Here is a 27,060-nt window from a genome sequence, read left to right on the forward strand (position 1 = left end):
AATCACTTCAGGGAGCACATTATTCCAGACAGAATTAATTGCGAAGGCTGGAGGGAGCAGTGATCACTGTTGGTCAGCACAATGGGGCTCTGCTCTCATTTCTCTGAGCTAGGAAAGATAGAAATTGTGCTGAAGTCCAGAAAAACTTAGTCTCTGAAATCTCATCACCTTATCACAGATGTGGGGTTTTTCCAGGGAGAGGTCTTCCCTTGGGACTGCCTTTAAAATTAGGAGCAGATTTTAGGAAAAGGGGTGGGAGCAGGGTTGGGGTAAGGGTGGTGGTTTCTCTGAGGGTGGTGCCTCAACATAGGGGTGAGGTTGAAGCTCTCACTGACAGATGTCTTCAGAGTCCCGAAGTGACAAAGTGCTGGGCCTACCGACTCAAGGAATTCCCTTTAAATTCTTCACCACTGTCTTCCTTGTCACTCATTCTTTTAAAAAATTTTTATTAATGCATTAAAGTTATACATAATAACAGGGTTCATTGTGACATAATCATACATGTATGGAAAATAATTTGCTCCATTTCAGTCCCCAGTTCTTCCTCTTTCCCTCCCCTCATCCCTCCACCTGTTCTCCTTCCTCTACTCTGCTAGTCTTCCTTCTATTGATTTATTTATTTTTAATTGGAGCTTTATAGATAGGTATAATAAAAGTGGAATTCAGTGTGGTACATTCATATGCATACATAGTATAATCTTCTCAGTTTCATTCTGCAATTTCTTCCTTTTCCTTTCCTCCTCTCTCCCCCTCATTTCCCTTCCTCTACTCCACTGATCTTCCCTCTGTTTTTATGGGATCCACCTCACTTTTTTCCCCTTTGCCTTTTTCTTAATTCTCACTTTGATGTCTGCCCTGGTGAGCTGTGGTGTAATAATAGACCTGAGGTTGAAATTCAGGAACTGCCAGGGTATGGGGAAGGAAGCTAGACTTCAGTCCACTGGGAGAACACAGGGTTTAAGATGTAGAACATTTTTTGGAATTAACATTTGAAATGTTTTTTTTTCCCTCATGTCTAAATTTTTTTTTTTAGGAAATTTAAAGAACAGAGATCAACAAAAGGAATAAAAATGCCTCCCAAATCTACCATCTTGTTGTTATAACTAATAATGTGTGGGCATATTTTTCTTTTTCAATCTAATATTGTTGCATATAAAGTTATTTGAAAAAAATTGAATCATATTGTAAGTGTTGCTTTATGATCTATGTTCTAAACTAATATGCACTGAGGGCTAGTGTTGGTTGTAGAGAGGAAGCGATTAGTGTGCAGTTACTTGAGGAGCACAGGACATGTGTGCCAGCTGAGACAACTGCTAGTTAATGAGCCCAAGAAAGGTATGTACCTAGTAGGGTATTGATACAGAGCTGGAACTAGGTAATTTTCACATATAATTCTTGCAACAACCCTGTGAATGAAATTATTAAAGACAGAGAATATTATTTTTTTTTGAGGAAGGTGACTTTTGTAATGTAATGCTTAAAAGTGGCTCAGTTGATTAAAAAATTGCATTGGATAACTCTGGTCTGATTCTAAAAGAAATTCTCCCTTTCATGCCATAAGACCATAGATATTCATTCAGAACAGAAGTATTTTGATCATCTTAGGGAGGGAAGAAACAACAATAACAACAACAACAACAAAAACAGAAAAAAAATTCTTTGGGTAAGATGAGGGCTTCTGAATAAATTAATAAAAACTAGGTCGGTCAGGTTTGTTAACTGCCAAGGAGCTAAGGAAATTGCTTATCTATATGCTGGAAGACGTCAAGATTAATACTTGGCAATAGATAGGCAGAAAGGTACCAAGATGCAGTTGAGAAAAAGATGGATGGTGAGACAATTTTCTACCCCAATATTGAGTTTTAAAAAGTAACTTCCCCAGTGTATAATATGCCACAGACAATCCTAAATTAGTATAACTTTCCATATTTGCATGTAGTGGGACTCATATGATTACATCCCTCAGGTATAATCTGAAAGCACTCCCAGGCCTGCAGGGAACAGAGGCTGAAGAAGGGCAAGGGCTGAGGTGCTGTGCTAGGCATGAGCTGGGTTTGGGTCTTTTCAAGGGATGACCCAATGGAACAGGCTTTAGGGTTACTAGAGCCAGATGGTGTCCAACTCAAGTGCATTAATCCACCATTTCCTCACTGGAAGAGAGGCTCATGATATCTTCTTCACAGAATCGTAAGAGGATTGAATAAATGGAGGTAAGGCTCTCAGCAGTTTGGCACAGTTAGTAGCAACTTTGTGGTTGACTTTAGGAGTAATGAAGTTTCTTCCCAGACTAAAAATTCCTGCCTGTGTGGCAGATATGGAACCATGACAAGGCTTTCTAGCATTTTTGTGCTAACTGAAGGGTGGGTGGATTTTCTTAATTTTGCCACTACCCCACCTTTCAATGTTATTTCAACAGACTTTCAGACTTGAAAAATCACCAGTGTCACAGATTAATTAGCCAGTGTTGGGAGTGGCCAAGTGCAGATCTGGATCCAGCCTTTCTGGGTCTGAATCTCAGTTTTGCCTCTCACTAATTGTATGACCTAGAGGAAGTTATTTAAACTCTCTGGGTCCCTGTTTTACTGGGTTATTGTGAAGCTCAAATACGACAAATACTTCTTACATATAAGAAATGCCAAGGATTGTTCAAGGTATAAGCTATTATTAATTGCCATAAGTTAATCAAAAGTTGACTGGTATAAACTACTATTAATTGCCTTAAGTCAATCAAAAATTGACTGGTTGGTCCCTTGTGACTACAATGATCTATCACCATAAATATGGATGGGTTCTTTCTTGGAGGAGTTCTGGGAAGCTGATCTGATTCATGGTGCATGGACTTCTTGTAGATTAGCTTATAGAATGTCCTTTGTATTCAGTCTTTCTTTATATCAAATCATTCCATCTGTCTATGGTATATAACTACATACCATAGGAATATATAGGATATACTGTTGGGTATAGAAGATCAATGAGCAGAAAAATTCCTTATTAATTGTTCCCATAAACATTTCATTTATTGAGTATCTAATAGATATAAGGCCCTTGGGATTCATAGATGAGAGTGAGTTCTGCTTGATTATTTATGTGTCTATCATGAGGATTGCCATGATGGATGTTACAGTATGTTCCCATTGTATTCAGAATATGCTTCTGACATATACCAGGCATTCAGGAAAATATCCAGAAGTATTACTTAGGTGCTGAATTAGTCAGGATTCACTTGGTTGCAAGAGACAGAAATCCATCCCAAATAATCCTGAACGAAAAAGGGAAATTACTGGCCCATGTAATCCAAGGGTAGACTTAAGGCTTGGCTTGATCCAGGAGTCAAATATAATCCAATGTGCTCTCTTTTTATTTCTCAGTTCCTTTTCCCTCTGAGCCACTCTTCTACTATAGAAAGGTATTCCCTTTGTGGTCAGGGAAGAATGCTATGTACATGTCCTTTCACCTTGACCTCCTCCAAGGAAAAAAACAACAACTGTGCTTTCTAAATGTCCCTAGACTAATTCCAGGGAAGAATTATAGTTACCACTGGATAAACAAATAAAGGTGTTTTCCTTATCTGAATGAGTGCAGGGATTTGTCTTCTTATGTCAAGTTCTTTATCAGTAGGACCTGGAATTTAGTACATAAGGCACATTGTAAGTACTCAGTCAAAATTTAGCTAAATTTTGGTCATTGCTCACTCCATATATAGGGGAATAGGGCTGGCAATACAAAGAAGAAAATTGATAAAAAATGTTCTAAGCATTTGCAAACCATTATTATCTCTCTGGTCCTGAGCAAGACTTAGACAGGCAGAAGAGTGAAAGGTCCCCAGGCATGGGATAGAGGTGAAAAGATCTGGGTGCTATGGTTAATTTGGTATAGATAAAATATTGGACCCCAAGGAGGTGGGGTGGGAAGTAGGTTGCTGGAGGCCTTTGGGATGGATCTTTTCTGTCACTTTTATTCCTTTAGCTCTATCCTCCACCTGTTGCCCTCTGCCCTCTACCCTCTGATGAGTATGGATGCTCTGTATCAATGGTCTTTCCTGCTGCCTGGTTTCTGGTTGGGTCTAACCAACAGGGGAGTGATAAGAGATGGGAAAGAGGGAGTAGACTAAGGTTGACCTTTTTATTCTTCTGGTTCCCTCTCTGCAGGGTTATCTTGACTTCATGATGAGGTAAGAATAGTAATTATGACTACAAATTTATTGACTTCTATAGAAATTTGATAGGTTAAACATGAAAATGTTATAATACTTTAAAATATTGGGCTTATATTTCAAAATATATTTTTGTGGCGCTGAGGATCAAACCCAGGACTTTAAGGGCTTTATTTTATGAATGTTTTTGCATCTCTCTCTCTCTCTCTCTCTCTCTCTCTCAGTAATTTTTTAAAATTGTATTTGCTGAAAGTGTCAGTCTGAGAAGAATTAGATTAAAAAATACAAGCAAAATGAAAATCAAAGCCCCAAGCTAGTTTCTTCAGCAGAGATTACTGGATTGCACAGTAGGAGCCCTGAGTGACTGCATGTTCCTGTGGTTCCTCTGAACTTGGGCCCCATATTGGTAAATAGGCCCATCTTGAGGTATCCTAATTTGACTGAGTCATCTACTTCTTGTTGGGAAGTCTACACCCTCTGTCCCATCTCTTATCACACCCCTGTGGTCAGACCCAATCAGAAACCAAGGCAGCAGGAGAGAAGGCCACTTATTTGTGATTCTAAAGCCAGTTGTATTTTTTTCAGCTATTTCTGTTGATACAGAGGTGAATGCAGAAAGAACAGAGATAGGGAAGCCTAGAACTTTGGGGTGATTACTGAGGGTAATGATTTAGAGGCTGAGATGACTCCCAGGAATGGATGACTGTGATTATTGTGCTGCTCATGGAGAAGAAGAGTAGAAAAGAAGGCTCTGGAAAAGAGCAGAGACTCTGTCAGCAGGTTAAATTCCCAAAACCCTGCCAATTATGGAGTGGAGTCATGGCCCTCTTCCCCAATGGGATTTTACTCAGATTTATTCACAGAGTAAAACTATAAAGTAGTTTTGACATACAAAGAAATTGGTATTCCAAGCCTGGGATTAACGGATCTTGCCATGGCTGATGAATATCCAACTTGTAGGCTAAAGCAGCTGTAAATCTTCCTTTGGGCAGGTTTAAAGGAGACCTGCCAGAAATTGGAAAACATTGGCAAACTCTTTGGCACAGGAGCCCTGTTTATAGGCACAGGCTCATGCAATGAACTGAGAATAATGGACTGGAGGGGTGGTGGCAAGAGGCAGAGGGTGGAGAGGAGAGAGAGTGGTACCCCTGTGGATGGGCCTCATTAAAATGGGAAGAAATTACTTAATCCCTGTATGAGAACAATGTGAAGATATGGGGAAAGGGCATTGGGACTGCACATGCTGACTGCCTTGGGCCTCTGTCCCCAAGTTGCTTACTGTCAGTCAGGGCTCTCCCTCCTTAGCCTTCCTACTGTTGACTGGGTACCATCTCTGAATTTTCACAATATTGCGGCAGAAAACTCTCAATATTACCCCATAGCCCTATTTGAGCAGAGATGCAAGGACTTCAATTGTAATCCTTTTTACTCTAGCAAAGATGATTTTATTGGCTTTACTCCCCCCATTTGGTAATACCTTACTCACAAATCCACATTTACATCCTACTATGACACCTTATATCCAACTAATTAGTCATTATCTTTAAATGAGAAATCCTTTCTAATGTTTTTTTATGTGCAAATACAATATCGAAAGTGCCTAAACATCAATGACTATAAAAACAACATAGCTAGACACTATGGACTAAATGTTTGTGTCCCCCCAATGTGGGAATATTTAAAGAGAGGGCCATTACAAGAAATTTTGGTTAAATGAGGCATAAGGGTAGGGCCTTGGTCCAATCATTAGTGCCCTTATTTCAAAAGACATCAGAAAGCACTCTCTACACCATGTGAGGACACAAAAGGCAGTAGTCTGAAAACCAGAAAGAGAGTCCTTATTAGAATCTGACAAAGCTAGAACCCTAATCTTGGACTTTTAACTACCAGAACAATGAGAAAATCAGTTTCTGTGTTTAAGTATATTAGTTTTCCATGACTGTGACAAAATATTGGAGATAATCAAATTATATGGAGGAAAGATTTATTTGCACATGGTTTCACAGGTTTCCAAGCATGACTGATTGGCTGGATTACTTTGGGGCTTTGGTGAGCCAGAACATCGTGGCATAAGCTTCTCAGGTCATGGTGGCCAGGAAGTGAAGAGAGAAAGAAAGGTATGCCCTTAAAGGACCTGGTCCCAGTGACTTAACTTCCTTCTACTAGGCCCTACCCCTAAAGGTTCCACCAACTTGCAATACACCAGGATCTGGGTATCAAGCCTTCAAATACATGGGTTTTGGGGGGACATTCCCACACCACAGCCTTAAATCACTCAGACTATGGCATTTGGTTATAGTAGTTAGAATTGAGTAAAAGAGAAATTGAATGGTGTAGTTAAGATGAAATTTTGTTTTTGAAGAAATTTATAAATTTAGAAAAGGGCAGTAGTCATTTATGACTAGGAACAATATATTCATTGTTAAAAGGCCTGAAGCATTTTCATGGTAGATGAATATGGGAGATGAGGAATGGAACTGGGGTTTGAACTTTGGTCTGTCCTCACAGTGTCTTGGGAAAATTGCCCATGTCAGGATTGCTTTGGAAGCTTTCTTCCAGTTCAGCACTGTCCTGTTTCAGCTGAAGGTATAAAAGAAAAGGGAAGACTGTATTTTTCTAAATCTCCTGTATTAGGTAGCTGTCTGTGACTGTAGAAAGTACCTGAGGAAAGGTTTATTTTGGCTCATAGTTTTAGAGGTTTCAGTCCATGACTGATTGGCCCCATTGGTTTGAGCCAGTGGTACACAGGGCATCATGGTGTAGTGTATGGTGACAGAAGCCTGCTTATCTCATGGCTGGGAATTGAAAGAGGGAGAAAGGATTAGGGTTCCATACCATTTTCAGGGCATGCCCCCAGTGACCTAAGAACTCTCACTAGGCCTCACCTTTTAAAGGTTCCATCACTTCCCAATAGTGCTATGGGCTGGATACTAACCTTTTAACATATGGCCTTTAGAGGACACTCCAGATCCAAACTATAGCATCTTTTCATTTGCCAAATAGCAAAAAAAAAAAAGAATTTACTGATTTAAGTATTTAGGAAGTCTTGAGAGATCAGGCATGGTTGTATTAAGAAGCTTATTTATTTATTTTTTTTTTTTTTACTTTCCTTTTTTTGGAGGGGGAAGGGGTACTGAGGATTAAACTCAGGGGCATTAGACCACTGAGCCACCTTCCCAGCAGTGTTTTTGTTTTTTTGGTTTTTGTATTTTATTTAGAGACAGAGTCTCACTGAGTTTCTTAGTGCCTTGCTGTTGCTAAGGCTGGCTTTGAACTCAAGATCCTCCTACCTCAGCCTCCTGAGCCACTGGGATTACAGGTGTGTGCCACCATGCCTGGCCAATTTCTTACTTTCTTGATCTCTCAGTTTTCTTTGGGATGATTCCTTTCTCAGATAGATTCACTTCACATGTTAACAAAAATGGGCCCTGGCAGGGTTAGACTTACCTGGTCTTTAGTGCCCATGGTCCCAGAGGCTGTGTCTTCTGTTTCAGAATACCTGATAAGAGCTTTGATGACCCAAGCTCTTGGTGGCCTTTCCTGGATCAATCACAGATCCGTCCTTAGGAGAGAAGATTGGTGTCTCAGTCCTGTGTGAGCTACAAGCTCTGAGACTTGGGGTCATAGGTCATCTCCCAGGAGACACTGGGGTTAAAAACCCATGTTTACAAGGATAAAAAGGTGGACATATCCTATCTGATCCATGATCAGTGTCATTTGCTCATTCTGCAGTTACAGATTGTGTGGGGCCTGGCTGGCTGCTGGGGGCCCTCAGCTAAATAAGAAGAGCTTGTAGACTAAAGGAAGTCAATTTCTGAAAGAGGGATCTTTTAGTCCTCAACACAGCATCGTTCTGAGCAGGCAGAGGAACTACAGCTCCTCCAGGGAGAGTGGACTCTGGCTTGCTGACACCATGGCTCCCGCCAGCACTGGCTTATCATAGCCTTTCAGGGCCTCTCTAAGGGCTTTGTGACAGAACCAAAGAAGTAATAATATGCAAAGAAGGAGCAGCAAGGGTCCAGCCCTCCTGGCTTACTGCTGGAGCCTGGGCTGTGAGTGCTCAGTTCCAGAAAACTGGAGCACCTGCCTGCCATGGAAACGGGGGTCCCTGTCCTTCCTCCTGACCTTATTTTGTAAACTATGCCTAAAGATGCTTGGTTCGACCAGTTAGAAGTCACGCCATGATGTGGGTGTTTACCTCTTCTGCCTGGTTAGCTGGCTGCTCAGTAAGCTCCGAGTAAGGAACCAAACTCACAGTCACAGAGAGCCCCTGGCTGTGTCTCCAGCCACCTTCTTAACAGCTTACAAGGAACAAGGATATGGAGGCTCCATATGTGACACAGGCTGTCTTTTGTTCCCATTTGCACACACTGTTGGAATGCCCCTGATTTTCTGTCCAGAGAGCTTATTCATTCTTCAAGACTCCTTCCAAGCACTAACTACATGCAAGAAAGATTTCTTCTGCATCCTCAGGGAATTGTCCTTAAAATCCAGCTCACACTGCTGTGTTGCTGGATCTCACTGGTCCCAGCCCCAGAAAGCAGAGGCCTTGCTTCCCCCTCACCCCTAAAGGTGCTCAATAAAGCAATGTATCAATGAGACAATGCTTACTGCTTTACAAATGTATACCAATGTGGGATTTTATTGTTTTACTTCAACCTCATGTTAAATTATAAGGCATTTATGGACAAAGTAGTCACAAGCTGACCCATTAAGTTCCAGATTTTCAATTCTGTGAATATTTCAGTGAAAAATTAAAAAAGGTGAGAGTTCAAAATCTGGAGCTTAGGGGCTGGGGTTGTGGCTCAGCAGTAGAGCACTTGCCTAGCATGTGTGAGGCCCTGGGTTCGATCCTCAGCAGCACATAAAAATAAATAAATACAATAAAGGTATTGTGTTGAACTACAACTAAAATTTTTTTTTTTAAAAAAATCTGGAGCTTATATATATATATATATATATATATATATATATATATATATATATTAATGTTATACTATAATTATGATATTATTATGATGTTCTTATTAGTTTATTATATATTATATGCTATCTTTATGTTTTTATGTGTTCCATGTCTGGAACAATGGGACAAAATGGGTTAACATGGATTTCTAATTTCTCTTCTAAAGTGAGACATGATACTTGGGAGATAAGCCAGTATTTTAAATATGACATGGGGCTTATGTTTTCAGTAGGTGACATTTAATGTACTTTAAGGGCAACAGTAGAGAACAAAACTAACTTGAGGTAAAATGTGGCCATTTTGGTAAAATTCTGTGGGTGCTGGGAGGAGGGCAATGCTATTTCCCTCTGAGCCAAGTTTGCTCAGTCACAATCAGTATCACAATCATAATCAAAATGATGCTCCAGGTCAGGAGCTTTGCATGCAGTTTCCTATTTAATCCTCAGGACCTCATTGAGGGAGGGCATTATCTCTTGTTGTAGAGAGGACTGAGGCTTAAAGAGAAGTAACTCGCTGGGGTTGTGCTAGGAAGCCACAGGTCAGATCAGAGCCACAGAAGGGCAGCCTCCCTTTTCAATATTGTCCTGTGGTCCTTGCTTTTCCTCTGGGTCAACTTGGATAAATAAAGTGTAAAACTTGTGTAAACACCAGATTTTCTCTTGTTCTCATGCTCTATCCCCTGTCCCCATTCCCTTTTCTGATTTCCTGGCTTCTTTGTTTATTTCAGGAGATGGGCAGCATTGGAAATACAGGTTGTAAATAGGATAAGGACATTTCTAAAACTGGAATTTAGGCTACATTGGTCTACTGTGAAGCAAAAGTTTTGAATTTTGGAGTCTTGTAAAATCTGCAGTGCTGGTTATCAATATTACACAGGGATGAAACCTGTAAAGCTATGAGAGGCCTTTACGAGCTACAGTTGGAGGATCACACTGTGTGGGCACACACAAGCTTGCACACTTACCCAGTGCTTCCTTGGGTTGCTCCTGGGTTCTCCCTTTCCCTGTTTACATTTGGGCTTGAGGCCTCATTCACCTCTGAGTGTTTTCTCCTGCTGTCCCTGGTGTTAACATCCCCAGAACTCTGTATATTTAAATTATTTTTATTCTTTGCAGAGGAGTCTTGGCCTTTTCTGATGATCTCATGTGTGAGTAATCACTCTAGTTTCTGTTTATCAATTGATTAAAAGTGATAGCTTTCAAACCTTTTCTGAGGCATTTTTGTATCCATCGATTTACCAGATTTTAGGTTTTTGGAGGATGAAGACCTGTTTCCTGTATGCATTGAAGTCTTACTTTGTATCTATCCTGGGCCTTAGTACTGGGTAACTGCATGTCTGTGGTTCCCAAACCTGGTGGTACCAATCAGCTTGTTTCAAATACATTTTGCCAGACCTTTATTTGAGATTCTGTCTAGCTTGGTTTGGGTAGAAGCCTGTGTGTTATGAGCAGGTGGCTCCCATCACTATGTCATCTACCTCTGCTGCAGTGATCTTTCCTCCAGCTCATATCATGGCTTCATGGGGGCAGAAGAGGGGGCTCCATAAGCCACTTAGAGAAAAGCTTGGTTCTGTTGGTAGGGGCTTAAAATGGATTTTAGCCTTACCACACAACTCAGTGGCCTGAGGTAGTTTAGCTGGATTGCCAGGTAGTAGTGAATGATTTGGTTAGGAGTTTGGAAAGAGCTGGAGTAGAAAATCTTGAGATCAGGAGTTTGGGAACATGGTTGAAGCTTCAGGAGTGGGCATAAAGCATATAGATCCTATGTTAACCACCTACACTCAGCAGAGGGTAAGCACATTGAAGGTGTCACCAGGTGGACAAAATGCCCTGTCTGGTAGATGGCTGTCAGCCTGTGTCATTGATCACCCAGCCCTCATTCAAGGTGCCCATGGATGGAGGAGACGAGTAAGGATATGGAGGATCTTTATGAACAGCAAGGGTTCCCTTGACAAAAGCTGGTCCAGTTAGTGGGCTGGTGGCAGAAACTAAAGACAAGCTCCCAGTATGGTACCACTTCTTGAGGAGTTCAGTGAGACATTTGCTGGCTGATTGATTCCATTAGGCCTTTTTCATCCTACAGCCAACAGTGATTTGTCCTCTTTGGAACTGACCCCATCAGATATCAGTTTGCCTTTTTTGTGTCTCTGCTGTATCATTTAAGGGTTCACAGAGTGTCTGATTACTGATATGGGATCCTACATTACAGCTTTTCAGACCAGAGGCCTAATTTTACAGTGAAGGAGGTGCAAAAATGGTTGAGCACAGGATCCTTGGACCTGCTAAATGCCATGTCACCTGGGAGCTGGCAGAAGTTGGAGAAGCCTATGGTGCTTTTCACCCCTCATCTGGAATCAGCTTGTTATAGATGCCCTTTAGACAAGGCCCCCCAGAGACACTCAGGCCTGCTGAATGCAGGTGTTTGCACAAGGAGGATGGGGGCCAGGTGAAGCAGGAGCTTGGGCTAGGAAGGATGTGCATGGGCCACTAAGACATCTAGGGTGGAGGTAATGTGGGAGTACAAAGGGGCAGAAGGAGGTGGCAAACAACTCCCCCAAACCCAGAAACTCAAGAGCCACTCTCTCTTCTTTCTGGTGGTTCTCACCAATGAGGAAAGACTTGGAAACCTGCATTTCTAAAAGCCCTTGAGGTAAATCAAATGTTGTCCCAGTCTTAGGAATTAACTGGGGGGTGGAAAGAGAGTGTATCATGAACTGGGACGAGACAGGTGTGAGTTCTTGTACCACTACCTCTCCAAGGTGACTTCCCTTGGGCTGGGGTGAGGCTCAGTTACTGACTTATTTATATCTACAATTTTCTCATTTATAAAACTGGGTTCAAGGTATCACATGGAATGATAGTGTGTGAATCATTAAATAAATTAATACATGCAAGGCATATAAATTAGTACCTGAATTGCTCAAGAGCATCATGAAAGTCTCAGCTATTTTTAAGCAAAATTTTTTTTATTATTATTAGCAAAGGTTGGGGCATTAAAAAAGAAACTGATGAAGTCCAAAAATACACCTGAACTCCTCTTGTCCATTGGCCTTTCAAGAACCCAGCAGTGGAACCAGGACTGGACTGTCATTTCTTTCTTTCTACTTTATATTTGGAAATAGCTTTAAACTTACAAAAGTTTGCAAACACCAAGTAATGCAAGGAATAAGTAAATGACCATTACTCAGGTTTACCTATTGGAAAATTTTATGCCCATCTACTTTATTGTATGTGTTCATCTTTCTAAATTTATAAAATATATGTAATATACTTATATATACATACATACATTTATATATATGCACACATTTTTATATATACTATTTGTGTGTATGTATACACATTTTTTCCAAATAACTTAAGAGTAAGTTATGTACATCATGGCCTCTAACCCTCAATACTGCCTTATGCTAAATTCTAAACTACAATACTAGGAGTACTAAATACTAAAGTAGAGCTAGTACAGTACAATTGTCAACCTCACAAACCACAGTACAGTTGCCAACCTCACAAATTTATATATGATATGATATGATACTCACTGGTTATAAAATAGATGGGGCTGGCTTTTGTATATTTTAGCCTGAAGTTGATATCATTATATCCATTTTATGAGTGAGGGAACTGAGACTTTGAGAGGCAACTGATGATATATTTCATCTGATCTATTGTCCATGTTCCATTTTTATCAGTTAATTTAAACACAACTTTTTATAGCAATCTCTCCCTTCTGTACAGAATATAGTCTATGGTCAGGTTGCATTTAATTGTCCTGTCTCTTTAGCTTCCTCTCATCTGGAACGTTTCCATGGCCTTTCTTTGTTTTTTTATAACACTGATGCTTTTGAAGGATACATGCCCCGCCCCCCCCCCCCCCCGCCTATTTTTTTTTTTAAAGCATGTGCCTCCTATTGCAGTATTTCCTTGTGATGGCTGTGGCTGTGTATTTGGCCATTTCTATTAAGAAAAACTGATGGCAGATGAGCCAGGGTTACTCTTGCTCACTTCCTGGCCAGCCACCAGTGGGGGAATCAGTGAAGCCAGAAGTGCAAACAATGCCATAGGCATCAAGGAATCTTGGGTGTTGCTCCATGTAAACCACACAACTGGACAAATGGCAAACTGGGCAGGTGGAAATGCAATTAGAAATTTGAGCCAATAAAATCAAGCAGAGCAATGTCATTCCAAGTTTAAGCCAGCTGCACATTTCAATGATGAGATGTCTGATTTGTGAACAATGATACTCACTGGTTATAAAATAGATGGGTCTGGCTTGTGTATATTTTAGCCTGAAGTTGCTATCATTATATTCATTTTATGAGTGATGGAACCGAGACTTTGAGAGGCAACTGACTTGTGTAAGGTTCCAGCATCAGAACTGGAGTTAGGATCCATGCCTGTCTAAATGCCTTAGAGCCTTGGGGTTCTCTACATGAGCAGTGCTTTGCACAAAAAGTTCTCCTCAAGTGTTACAATTAAGGATAATGGCTGTAAGTAAATCAGCAAATCCATGGATAAATACTGGTTGTCCATAGAGCTGCTAGCTCCCTTGGCTTCTTCTTTTTTTTTTTTTTTTTTAATTTTTTATTGTGGGTTGTTCAAAACATTACAAATTTCTTGACATATCATATTCCACACTTTGATTCTAGTGGGTTATGAACTCCCACCTTCACCCCATACACAGATTGCAGATTCACATCAGTTACACATCCATTGATTTACAAATTGCCATACTAGTGTCTGTTGTGCTCCGCTGCCTTTCCCATCATCCACCCTCCCCCTCCCCACCTCTCCCCTCCCCTCCCCTCCTCTCTCTCTACCCCCTCCACTGTATAACCCTGAGGGTCTCCTTCCATTACCGTGCAATTTACCTTCTCTCTCCCTTTCCCTCCCACCTCTCATCCCTGTTAAATGTTAATCTTCTTCTCCTGTTCTTCGTCCCTACTCTGTTCTTAGTTACTTTCCTTATATCAAAGAAGACATTTGGCATTTGTTTTTTAGGGATTGGCTAGCTTCACTTAGCATAATCTGCTCTAATGCCATCCATTTCCCTGTAAATTCTATGATTTTGTCATTTTTTAATGCAGAGTAATACTCCATTGTGTATAAATGCCACATTTTTTTAATCCATTCGTCTATTGAAGGGCATCTAGGTTGGTTCCACAGTCTTGCTATTGTGAACTGTGCTGCTATGAACATCGATGTAGCAGTGTCCCTGTAGCATGCTCTTTTTAGGTCTTTAGGGAATAGACCAAGAAGGGGAATAGCTGGGTCAAATGGTGGCTCCATTCCCAGCTTTCCAAGAACTCTCCATACTGCTTTCCAAATTGGCTGCACCAATCTGCAGTCCCACCAGCAATGTACAAGTGTACCCTTTTCCCCACATCCTCGCCAGCACTTGTTGTTGTTTGACTTCCTAATGGCTGCCAATCTTACTGGAGTGAGATGGTATCTAAGGGTGGTTTTGATTTGCATTTCTCTGACAGCTAGAGATGTTGAGCATTTTTTCATGTACTTGTTGATTGACTGTATGTCCTCCTCTGTGAAGTGTCTGTTCAGGTCCTTGGCCCATTTGTTGATTGGGTTGTTTGTTCTCTTATTGTCTAATTTTTTGAGTTCTTTGTATACTCTGGATATTAGGGCTCTATCTGAAGTGTGAGGAGTAAAGATTTGTTCCCAGGATGTAGGGTCCCTATTTACCTCTCTTATTGTTTCTTTTGCTGAGAAAAAACTTCTTAGTTTGAGTAAGTCCCATTTGTTGATTCTAGTTATTAACTTTTGTGCTATGGGTGTCCTATTGAGGAATTTGGAGCCCGACCCCACCGACTGTAGATCGTAGCCAACTTTTTCTTCTATCAGACGGCGTGTCTCTGATTTGATATCAAGTTCCTTGATCCATTTTGAATTCACTTTTGTGCATGGCGAGAGAAAGGGATTCAGTTTCATTTTGTTGCATATGGATTTCCAGTTTTCCCAGCACCATTTGTTGAAGATGCTATCCTTCCTCCATTGCATGCTTTTAGCCCCTTTATCAAATATAAGATAGTTGTAGTTTTGTGGATTGGTTTCTGTGTCCTCTATTCTGTACCATTGGTCCACACGCCTGTTTTGGTACCAGTACCATGCTGTTTTTGTTACTATTGCTCTGTAGTATAGTTTGAAGTCTGGTATCGCTATACCGCCTGATTCACACTTCTTGCTTAGCATTGTTTTTGCTATTCTGGGTCTTTTATTTTTCCATATGAATTTCATGATTGCTTTCTCTATTTCTACAAGAAATGCCATTGGGATTTTGATTGGCATTGCATTAAACCTATAGAGAACTTTTGGTAATATCGCCATTTTGATGATGTTAGTTCTGCCTATCCATGAACAGGGTATATTTTTCCATCTTCTAAGATCTTCTTCTATTTCTCTCTTTAGGGTTCTGTAGTTTTCATTGTATAAGTCTTTCACCTCTTTTGTTAGGTTGATTCCCAAGTATTTTATTTTTTTTGAAGATATTTTGAATGGAGTGGTTGTCCTCATTTCCATTTCAGAGGATTTGTCGCTGATATACAGGAATGCCTTTGATTTATGCGTGTTGATTTTAAATCCTGCCACTTTGCTGAATTCATTTATTAGCTCTAATAGTTTCTTTGTAGAGCCTTTTGGGTCTGCTAGATATAGAATCATATCATCTGCAAATAGTGATAATTTAATTTCTTCGTTTCCTATTTTTATGCCTTTAATTTCTTTCGTCTGTCTAATTGCTCTGGCCAGTGTTTCGAGAACTATGTTGAAGAGAAGTGGAGAGAGAGGGCATCCCTGTCTTGTTCCAGATTTTAGAGGGAATGCCTTCAGTTTTTCTCCATTCAGAATAATGCTAGCCTGAGGCTTAGCATAGATTGCTTTTACAATATTGAGGTATGTTCCTGTTATCCCTAGTTTTTCTAGAGTTTTGAACATAAAGGGATGCTGTACTTTGTCAAATGCTTTTTCCGCATCTATCGAGATGATCATATGGTTCTTATTTTTAAGTCTATTGATGTGGTGAATAACATTTATTGATTTCCGTATATTGAACCAGCCTTGCATCCCAGGGATGAATCCTACTTGATCATGGTGTACAATTTTTTTTATATGTTTTTGTATCCGATTCGCCAGAATTTTATTGAGGATTTTTGCATCTAGGTTCATTAGAGATATTGGTCTGTAGTTTTCTTTCTTTGAAGTGTCTTTGTCTGGTTTAGGTATCAGGGTGGTGTTGGCCTCATAGAATGAATTTGGAAGTTCTCCCTCCTTTTCTATTTCCTGAAGTAGCTTGAAAAGTATTGGTATTAGTTCTTCTTTAAAGGTTTTGTAAAATTCTGCTGTATACCCATCGGGACCTGGGCTTTTCTTAGTTGGTAGTCTTTTGATGGTTTCTTCTATCTCCTCAATTGATATTGGTCTGTTTAGGTTTTCTATATCCTCCTGACTCAATCTGGGCAGATCATATGACTTAAGAAATTTATCTATGCCTTCACTATCTTCTAATTTATTGGAGTATAAGGATTCAAAATAGTTTTTGATTATCTTCTGTATTTCTGAAGTGTCTGTTGTGATATTGCCTTTTTCATCCCGTATGCTAGTAATTTGAGTTCTCTCTCTTCTTCTCTTCACTAGCATCGCTAAGGGTCTGTCGATTTTGTTTATTTTTTCAAAGAACCAACTTTTAGTTTTGTCAATTTTTTCAATTGTTTCTTTTGTTTCGATTTCATTAATTTCAGCTCTGATTTTAATTATTTCTTGCCTTCTACTTCTTTTGCTGTTGTTTTGCTCTTCTTTTTCAAGGATTTTGAGATGAAGTATGAGATCATTTATTTGTTGGTTTTTTCTTTTTTTAAGGAATGAACTCCAAGCAATGAATTTTCCTCTTAGAACTGCTTTCAATGTGTCCCATAGATTCCGATATGTTGTGTCTGTGTTTTCATTTATCTCTAAGAATTTTTTAATTTCCTCCTTGATGTCTTCTATAACCCATTGATCATTCAGTAACCTATTGTTCATTCTCCAATTGATGTATGCTTTTTCCTTCCTTCTTTTATCGTTGATTTTCAGTTTCATTCCATTATGATCAGATAAGATGCATGGTAATATCTCTACTCCTTTATATTGTCTAAGAGTTGCCCTGTGACATAATATATGATCTATTTTTGAGAAGGATCCATGTGCTGCTGAGAAAAAAGTGTAACTGCTTGATGTTGGGTGGTATACTCTATATATGTCAATTAGGTCTAGGTTATTAATAGTGTTATTGAGTTCTATAGTTTCCTTATTCAACTTTTGTTTGGAAGATCTGTCCAGTGGCGAGAGAGGTGTGTTGAAGTCTCCCATGATTATGGTGTGGTGGTCTATTAGACTCTTGAACTTGAGAAGAGTTTGTTTGACGAACATAGCTGCACCATTGTTTGGGGCATAAATATTTATGATTGTTATGTCTTGTTGGTGTATGGTTCCCTTAAGCAGTATGTAGTGTCCCTCTTTATCTCTTTTGATTAACTTTGGCTTGAAATCTATTTTATTTGATATGAGTATGGACACGCCTGCTTGTTTCCGAAGTCCATATGAGTGATATGATTTTTCCCAACCTTTCACCTTCAGCCTATGTATGTCTTTTCCTATCAAATGCGTCTCCTGTAGGCAGCATATTGTTGGGTCTTGTTTTGTGATCCATTCTACTAGCCTGTGTCTCTTAATTGGTGAGTTTAAGCCATTAACATTTAGGGTTATTATTGAGATATGGGTTGTTCTTCCAGCCATATTTGTTTATTTCTGTTACTAAACATTGTTTGTTTTCCTCTTTGATTGTTTCCCCCCCCCCTTTACTGTCCTACCTCCCACTGTTGGTTTTCATTGTTATTTTCCATTTCCTCTTCCTGTAATACTTTGGCTAGGATGTTTTGAAGAGATGGTTTTCTAGCTGCGAATTCTTTAAACTTTTGTTTATCGTGGAAGGTTTTAATTTCATTCTCCATCCTGAAGCTTAATTTCGCTGGATACACAATTCTTGGTTGGAACCCATTATCTTTCAGTGTTTGAAATATGTTATTCCAGGATCTTCTAGCTTTCAGAGTCTGTGTTGAAAGATCAGCTGTTATCCTGATTGGCTTGCCCCTAAATGTAATCTGCTTCCTTTCTCTTGTAGCTTTTAAAATTCTCTCCTTATTCTGTATGTTGGGCATCTTCATTATAATGTGTCTAGGTGTGGATCTCTTATGATTTTGCACATTCGGCGTCCTGTAGGCTTCTAGGATTTGGGATTCTGTCTCATTCTTCAAGTCTGGGAAGTTTTCTTGTATTATTTCATTGAATAGACTGCTCATTCCTTTGGTTTGGAGCTCTGTACCTTCCTGTATCCCAATGACTCTTAAGTTTGGTCTCTTAATGTTATCCCATATTTCTTGGATGTTCTGCTCATGGTTTCTTAACAGTCTTGCTGAGCTGTCTATGTTCTTTTCCAGTTGAAATACTTTGTCTTCATTGTCTGATGTTCTATCTTCTAAGTGTTCTACTCTGTTGGTAGTATTCTCCATTGAGTTTTTAAGTTGGTTTATTGCTTCCTGCATTTCTAGGATTTCTGATTGCTTGTTTTTTATAACCTCTATCTCCCTGTATAGTTGATCCTTTGCTTCCTGGATTTGTTTGCGTAATTCGTTGTCGAAGTGATCTTTCATTGTCTGATTTTGCTGTTTAATGTCTTCCTTGATACTCCAGATCATCTGAAGCATGTATATCCTGAATTCTTTATCTGACATTCCATCTGCTGCAGCTGTTACCTCTTCTAAAGTTGCGTTGACCTGCATTGCTTGTGGTCCTTTCTTTCCTTGTCTTTTCATACTGCTTGCGTATCTTTCCTGCAGGTGCGGGCGGCGGCTCTGCTCTCTCCTTATTCCAATTGGGGTGTCGTGGCTACCACGCCGGCAGGTCACTGGGCCTGTTCTGGGAGCTGGTGGCGGCTCTGTTCTGCCCCTACTCCAATTGGGGTGACGTGTCTGTCGTACCAGCAGGCCACTGGGCCTGTCCTGCTGGTCGGTCGCAGATCTGCCCACCTTTCGGGCACGAGTGGAGGCTCTGCTTTGCCCCTACTCCAATTGGGGTGTCGTGACTACCCCGCCTGCAGGATGCTGGGTCTGTTCCTGGCAAGGGAGGCGACTCTGCTCTGTCACTACTCCAATTAGGGTGGTATTTGTACCCCGCCGGCAGGCTCCTGGGCCTGATCCGCAGGTCTGTTGTAGGTCTGCCTACCTTGAAGGCGCGGGCGGCGGATCTGCCCTGCCCCTCCTACCACGCCTGCGGACCCCTGGGCCTGATCTGCAGGTTGATCACTGGTCTGCTCACCCTGCGGGCACGGGTGGCGGTTCCGCTCCACCCCCACTCCAATTGGGGTCACGTGACCACCACACCGGCAGGGCCTGATCCGGGCGTGGGATAAGGATCTGCTCTGCCCCTACTCGAGTTGGGGTGACGTGTGTACCACACTGGCAGGCCACTGGGCCTGACCCGCCAGGCTGTCACAGGTCTGTTTACCTTGCAAGCGCGAAGGGCGGCTCTGCCCTGCCCCTCCTACCACGCCCATGTACTACTGGGTCGTGGGTCTGCCCACCTGGCGGGTTTGGGTGGCGGCTCCGCTCCGCCCCCTCTCCAATTGGGGTCACGCGGTCACCACGCTGGCGAGCCGCTGGGCCTGCTCCGGGGGCTGGCGGCGGCCCGGCTCCTTCCCTCTGGCTCGAGGACAAATTGAGGAGACTCGGGTGACTGAGCCTCACCCCCCTTACCAGGAGACCAACTGCTTATGTCACCGCTGGTATTGATGAAGATCTCTCCTCCACCGCTTTCTGCTGACATCAGATCTCTGCCATGTTGGTATCCTATGCGAATGGCAGCATTTCGTTCCCCTTGCCAGGCAACCCAAGCAATGGGTGAGTCCTGACCTGCCCTCAGCAGGACCCGGACCGAGACACAGTTTCCGCGGGCTCCCAGCCCCGGTCCAGGGAAGTTCCGGGAGCCGGAACTCGGCCGCTCCGTGCTCGGTGTAAGCTCCTATAAGTGTAGGCTCCAAGAAGCAGCCCCCGCGGGCTCAGTTCCGGGAGCCGGAATTCGGCCGCCTAGTGTTTGGTGTATGCTCTGATAGTAGCAGGGTCCAAGAAGCAGCCTCCGCGGGCTCCGCAGCCCTGAGCCAGGGCGGTTCCGGGACGGTTCCGGGAGCCGGAACTCGGCCGCTCTGTGCTCGGTGTAAGCTCCTACAAGTGTAAGCTCCAAGAAGCAGTCCCCGCGGGCTCAGTTCCGGGAGCCGGAACTCGGCCTCTTGGTGTTTCGTGTTTGCTCTGATATTAGCAGGGTCCAAGAAGCAGCCTCCGCAGGCTCCGCAGCCCGGAGCCAGGGCGGTTCCGGGACGGCTCCGGGAGCCGGGACTCGGCCGCCCCGCGCTCCGTGTTCACTCCGATAAGATCAGATTTTAAGAAGCCCCCAGGCGCTGAACCCTAGCAATCTGTCTGCAAGCCGCAGGCGAATTGCAGCCTGAAATTACCTGTTCTAAGGCTGAATGAGCTGCGGTCAGTCAAAAACAGGTGTGGTGACGTCAGTTTACCAACATGGTGGCTGCTGGCCTCCTCTGTGGTCTGACCGGTGTGGAGAACCGAGATGGACCGCTTCCTTCCCCGTCTCGAACCCAGAATTCAGCCCTGAGTGCGGTGCTTGCGCGTCTGGCAGAAACTGCAGCGCTGTAACCCTGCGTCTCTATCCCAGCGCGCCTTGCAGACTCCAGCCGCGGGGCGATTCGCTGAATAAGCAGTTTTACCCTCCGTGCGACAAACCTCTCGCGTTTGAGTCCCCGTAGCCGATCCTCATGCGATGGAAATCCTTCCTCCAGGTTCCGGCGCACCCCACTATTGCTGGAAATTCCCAACAAGATATCCTTCAGCCGTCCTGACTTGTCACACTCCCACACAGTGAAGCAGCACACGGGGGTAATGCACTCCCCTCGTCGCCATCTTCCCTCCCCTTGGCTTCTTCTTTAATCCTCAATTCCTGACAAACCTAGTAAAATGTCTTGAGTTTAGAGACCTTTGTTATTTCAAGAAGAATTGCTCAAACCAACTTTATTTTCTTCATTCCTCTATTTGTAAACTTTCTGGTTGCCCTAGACATATTCTTCTAAACTCACTTCAAGAACTAACACTCTGAAGCAAGTGTGATATTTTGTAGGAGGGTCCCAGGAGAGAGATGACACAGGCAAACATGCAGAGGTAGAAACCAGAGAGATGGGAGCTCTACACTGAAGGCCACAGAGCCCATTCCCAGAATGTGAAGGTCAGGTAGGGCCAGACCCATGCTAAGGCTGTGTGTCAATCCTAGCATTTTTCTTCATACCTGGGAGATGCCTTTGGAGTCCAGAAAATATTAGGGTGTGTGGTTCAATATGTTTGCACACATGTTATGAGTACAATTTTCCTTCTCTCCCTGAAAAGGTAGACCATCATTTTAATTATTATTTAGCCCTACTCTGAAGTCTCTCTATGGTCATTTCATCACCATAATAATAACTGTAACAATAATATAAAAATACTAGCAACAAGAATCATAATTGCCTATCTCACTGGGTACTATGGAGATAAAATGTGATAATGAGCTCAAAAGTGCTTTGCAATCCAGAAAGTACTATCATTGTACTGGCATATTGCTAAATATCTATCATGATCCCTGCTGTCCAGGTATTGTGGGTGGTCGGCTGACTTGGTCATCATGTGGACTTCACTCTCTTACGTTGAGGAGAGTTTACATGAGGTTGATCTTTGTTTTGGATGGAGTGGTAGATACAGCCTTGACACTTCTTCCCTCTCTTTTGGGGAAGACAACTAACTTGTAATAAGGATGGACCATGTGCCAGGTGCTTTGTATCTACCATCTTATGTAAATAAAAATAAAGACCTTGTTATTATATATAGTCATTATTCTTTTATTTTTTTATTTATTTTTCTTTTTTTTATTAGTTGTTCAAAACATTACAAAGCTCTTGACATATCATATTTCATACATTTGATTCAAGCAGATTATGAACTCCCATTATTACCCCGTATACCTATTGCAGATTCACATCGGTTACACATCCACTTTTTTATATACTGCCATACTAGTATCTGTTGTATTCTGCTGCCTTCCTATCCTCTACTATCCCCCTCCCCTCCCCTCCCCTCTCCTCCCATCTTCTCTCTCTACCCCATCTACTGTAATTCATTTCTCTCTCTTGTTTTTTTCCCTTTCCCCTCACTTCCTCTTATATGTAATTTTGTATAACAATGAGGGTCTCCCTCCTTTACCATGCAATTTCCCTTCTCTCTCCCTTTCCCTCCCCCCTCTCGTCCCTGTTTAATGGTGATCTTCTTCTCACGCTCTTCCTCCCTATTCTGTTCTTAGTTGCTCTCCTTATATCAAAGATGACATTTGGCATTTGTTTTTTAGGGATTGGCTAGCTTCACTTAGCATAATCTGCTCTAGTGCCATCCATTTCCCTGCAAATTCCATGATTTTGTCATTTTTTAGGGCAGAGTAATACTCCATTGTGTATAAATGCCACATTTTTTTTTATCCATTCATCTATTGAAGGGCATCTAGGTTGGTTCCACAGTCTAGCTATTGTGAATTGTGCTGCTATGAACATCGATGTGGCAGTATCCCTGTAGTACGCTCTTTTAAGGTCTTCAGGGAATAGTCCGAGAAGGGCAATAGCTGGGTCAAATGGTGGTTCCATTCCCAGCTTTCCCAGGAATCTCCAAACTGCTTTCCAAATTGGCCACACCAATTTGCAGTTCCACCAGCAATGTACAAGTGTACCCTTTTCCCCACATTTTCGCCAGCACTTGTTGTTGTTTGACTTCATAATGGCTGCCAATCTTACTGGAGTGAGATGGTATCTTAGGGTGGTTTTGATTTGCATTTCTCTGACTGCTAGAGATGGTGAGCATTTTTTCATGTACTTGTTGATTGATTGTATGTCCTCCTCTGAGAAGTGTCTGTTCAGGTCCTTGGCCCATTTGTTGATTGGGTTATTTGTTATCTTATCGTTTAATTTTTTTGAGTTCTTTGTATACTCTGGATATTAGGGCTCTATCTGAAGTGTGAGGAGTAAAAATTTGTTCCCAGGATGTAGGCTCCCTATTTACCTCTCTTATTGTTTCTTTTGCTGAGAAAAAACTTTTTAGTTTAAGTAAGTCCCATTTGTTGATTCTTGTTATTAACTCTTGTGCTATGGGTGTCCTATTAAGGAATTTGGAGCCCGACCCCACAATATGTAGATTGGAGCCAACTTTTTCTTCTATCAGACGCAGAGTCTCTGATTTGATATCAAGCTCCTTGATCCATTTTGAGTTAACTTTTGTGCATGGCGAGAGAAGGGGATTCAGTTTCATTTTGTTGCATATGGATTTCCAGTTTTCCCAGCACCATTTGTTGAAGATGCTATCCTTCCTCCATTGCATGCTTTTAGCCCCTTTATCAAATAGAAGATAGTTGTAACTTTGTGGATTGGTCTCTGTGTCCTCTATTCTGTACCATTGGTCCACCCGCCTGTTTTGGTACCAGTACCATGCTGTTTTTGTTACTATTGCTCTGTAGTATAGTTTGAAATCTGGTATCGCTATGCCGCCTGATTCACACTTCCTGCTTAGAGTTGCTTTTGCTATTCTGGGTCTTTTATTTTTCCATATGAATTTCATCATTGCTTTATCTATTTCTACAAGAAATGCCATTGGGATTTTGATTGGCATTGCATTAAACCTATAGAGAACTTTTGGTAATATCGCCATTTTGATGATGTTAGTTCTGCCTATCCATGAACAGGGTATATTTTTCCATCTTCTAAGATCTTCTTCTATTTCTCTCTTTAGGGTTCTGTAGTTTTCATTGTAAAAATCTTTCACCTCTTTTGTTAGGTTGATTCCCAAGTATTTTATTTTTTTTTTTGAGGATATTGTGAATGGGGTGTTTTTCCTCATTTCCATTTCAGAAGTTTTGTCGCTGATATACAGAAATGACTTTGATTTATGCGTGTTGATTTTATATCCTGCCACTTTGCTGAATTCATTTATTAGCTCTAGTAGTTTCTTTGTAGAGCCTTTTGGGTCTTCTAGGTATAGAATCATGTCTACCGCAAATAGTGATAATTTAAGTTCTTCTTTTCCTATTTTTATGCCTTTAATTTCTTTCATCTGTCTAATTGCTGTGGCCAGTGTTTCGAGAACTATATTGAATAGAAGTGGTGATAGAGGGCATCCCTGTCTTGTTCCAGATTTTAGAGGGAATGCCTTCAATTTTTCTCCATTCAGAATGATGCTAGCCTGAGGCTTAGCATATATAGCTTTTACAATGTTGAGGTAAGTTCCTGTTATCCCTAGTTTTTCTAATGTTTTGAACATAAAGGGATGCTGTACTTTGTCGAATGCTTTTTCTGCGTCTATTGAGATGATCATATGGTTCTTATCTTTAAGTCTATTTTTGTGGTGAATAACATTTATTGATTTCTGTATATTGAACCATCCTTGCATCCCAGGGATGAATCCTACTTGATAATGGTGCACAATTTTTTTTGATGTGTTTTTGTATCCGATTCGCCAGAATTTTATTGAGGATTTTTGCATCTAGGTTCATTAGAGATATTGGTCTGTAGTTTTCTGTCTTTGAGGTGTCTTTGTCTGGTTTCGGAATCAGGGTGATGTTGGCCTCATAGAATGAATTTGGAAGAGCTCCCTCTTTTTCTATTTCCTGAAATAACTTGAAAAGTATTGGTATTAATTCTTCTTTAAACGTTTTGTAAAACTCCACTGTATACCATCCGGTCCTGGGCTTTTCTTGGTTGGTAGTATTTTGATTGCTTCTATTTCATCCATTGATATTGGTCTGTTCAAATTGTGTGTATCCTCCTGACTCAGTCTGGGCAAATCATATGACTCAAGAAATTTATCAATGTCTTCACTATCTTCTATTTTATTGGAATATACTGTTTCAAAATAATTTCTAATTGTCTTCTGTATTTCTGTAGCATCTGTTGTGATATTGCCTTTTTCATCCCGTATGTTAGTAATTTGAGTTCTCTCTCTTCTTTTCTTCGTAGTCATTATTCTTTTAAAATGAACTATTTAAGGGCAAGCAGCAAGCACAATATTTTTAAATACACCCGTGGGTTTTTCCTTAAAAAGGAATTTTCCCAAATAACTATATAACAATCCTCCAAATAAAACAAACAAACAAACAAACAAACAAACATTAATACATTTCCCTCTACAGACCCATAGACCCAACTGTTCTAACAATGTCATTTTTTTTACCTTTCTGGTGTAGGATCCAGCCCAGCATTTCACCTTGTATTTATTATCATGTCTTTTTAATTATTTTAAATCTGGAATAGATCCTCAGCATTTCTCTATCTGGCATGACCTGGAAAGGCCTAAAAGGTACTGACTTGGCTGACCTGGAACTGCCTGATGCATCCTCATGGCCAGACTTGAGCTGTGCATTCTTGGCAGGATTCTGCAGCAATGATGTTGTGTGCTCTTCTTATGAAGTCTACCTAGCACAAGATGCTAACTCCTCCCTCAATATTAGCCTCGGCACTTTGTCAAGTTGGTTTCTGTTATATTTCTCCACCACAAGGTCACTGTTTTTTCCCCCACTGTTATAAGAAAGTATTTTGTGCGAAGATATTCTAGCATTATACCACACCAACATCCTGTCCTCATTGAACCCCTACTCACCAGCGTTAGCCATCATGATGCTTCCTTTATGATGGCTGCCAAATGGTTATTTCCTATTTCCATCATTCCATCTGCATTTATTGGTTGGTATTCACTGGAAAGAAAAGCTTACCTTCTCTCCCATTTATTTGTTTATATTTATATTATTAAGGTCTCATGGATTTTCATTTTATCCAAAGTTGTAAACCATTATTGTTGTCATTATTTATTTTAAAGTTCAAGTTTTCCAACTTTGGCTAGTGGTAACCCCTTCAAACTGGCTCTTGGCTCCTTTTGTCATGTCTTCATTAGTCTCGGGCTCTTCTTTACTTTCTGACACAAGACATTCGAGACTGGTTGTACTTGTACTCATTTATTTATTTTTATCTTTAAGGTTTGATAGATTCACATTGTATTCAGTGTCTGTAACCCATCATTATCTTTATTTATCTTACTGTAATTGCTGCTTTTGCCTCCAGTCTCCCTTTTGCTCCAATTCATCCTATACTTTCTCCAGATTAATCTTCTAAAATCTTGGCATAATTATGGTCATTATCTTTTTACTAAACTGGCAGCTTTGAAGGAATAGAAAAAAATCCCAAGCTTTTCATCTGGCACTCAAGATGCCCGGCACTCTGTCCCCATTCTCATTGGCCATCTAATTTCACAAGACTCATATGTTTCTCAGTGAGTGCTCTGAGAACCTCCCTTCACACCATGCTTCCTTTCACCCTCCCTTCCTTCCATACTTATCTAGAAACTACAATATGCCAGATGCTGAGAACATAGCAGTGAATGAAATGAAGTTCCTGCTGTCATGGAGCTTGTTATAGAGGGAGGAAATAGTCCATTTATTAACCCCTGACTTATAAGTCAGGGTCTAATAAATGTTGTGAGAATGAATAAAGCAGGGTAAGGGGATAAAGCAGAATGGTGTGTGATTGAGGATGTATCTCTCTCTCTGCTGGTGTGTGTGTGTGTGTGTGTGTGTGTGTGTGTGTGTGTGTGTAAGTGAGTGCTGTTTTACACAAGGCATATCCTAGTACTTTTCTACATCCATGCTTTTGTGCAAATCATTCTTCTAGCCATGATGTTCCCTGTTGACATTTGAACTTAACGAACAGAGATTTCTCTCTTCTTATGAAGTCTACCTTGATTGCCCCAGTGATCCTTTCATTCTCTGAACCAATCATG

The sequence above is a fragment of the Marmota monax genome, unplaced genomic scaffold (genome assembly GCF_021218885.2).
Source record: "Marmota monax isolate L192 unplaced genomic scaffold, Marmota_monax_Labrador192_F-V1.1 WCK01_AAM20220418_F8-fsc00001, whole genome shotgun sequence".
In the NCBI taxonomy this organism is placed as follows: domain Eukaryota; kingdom Metazoa; phylum Chordata; class Mammalia; order Rodentia; family Sciuridae; genus Marmota; species Marmota monax.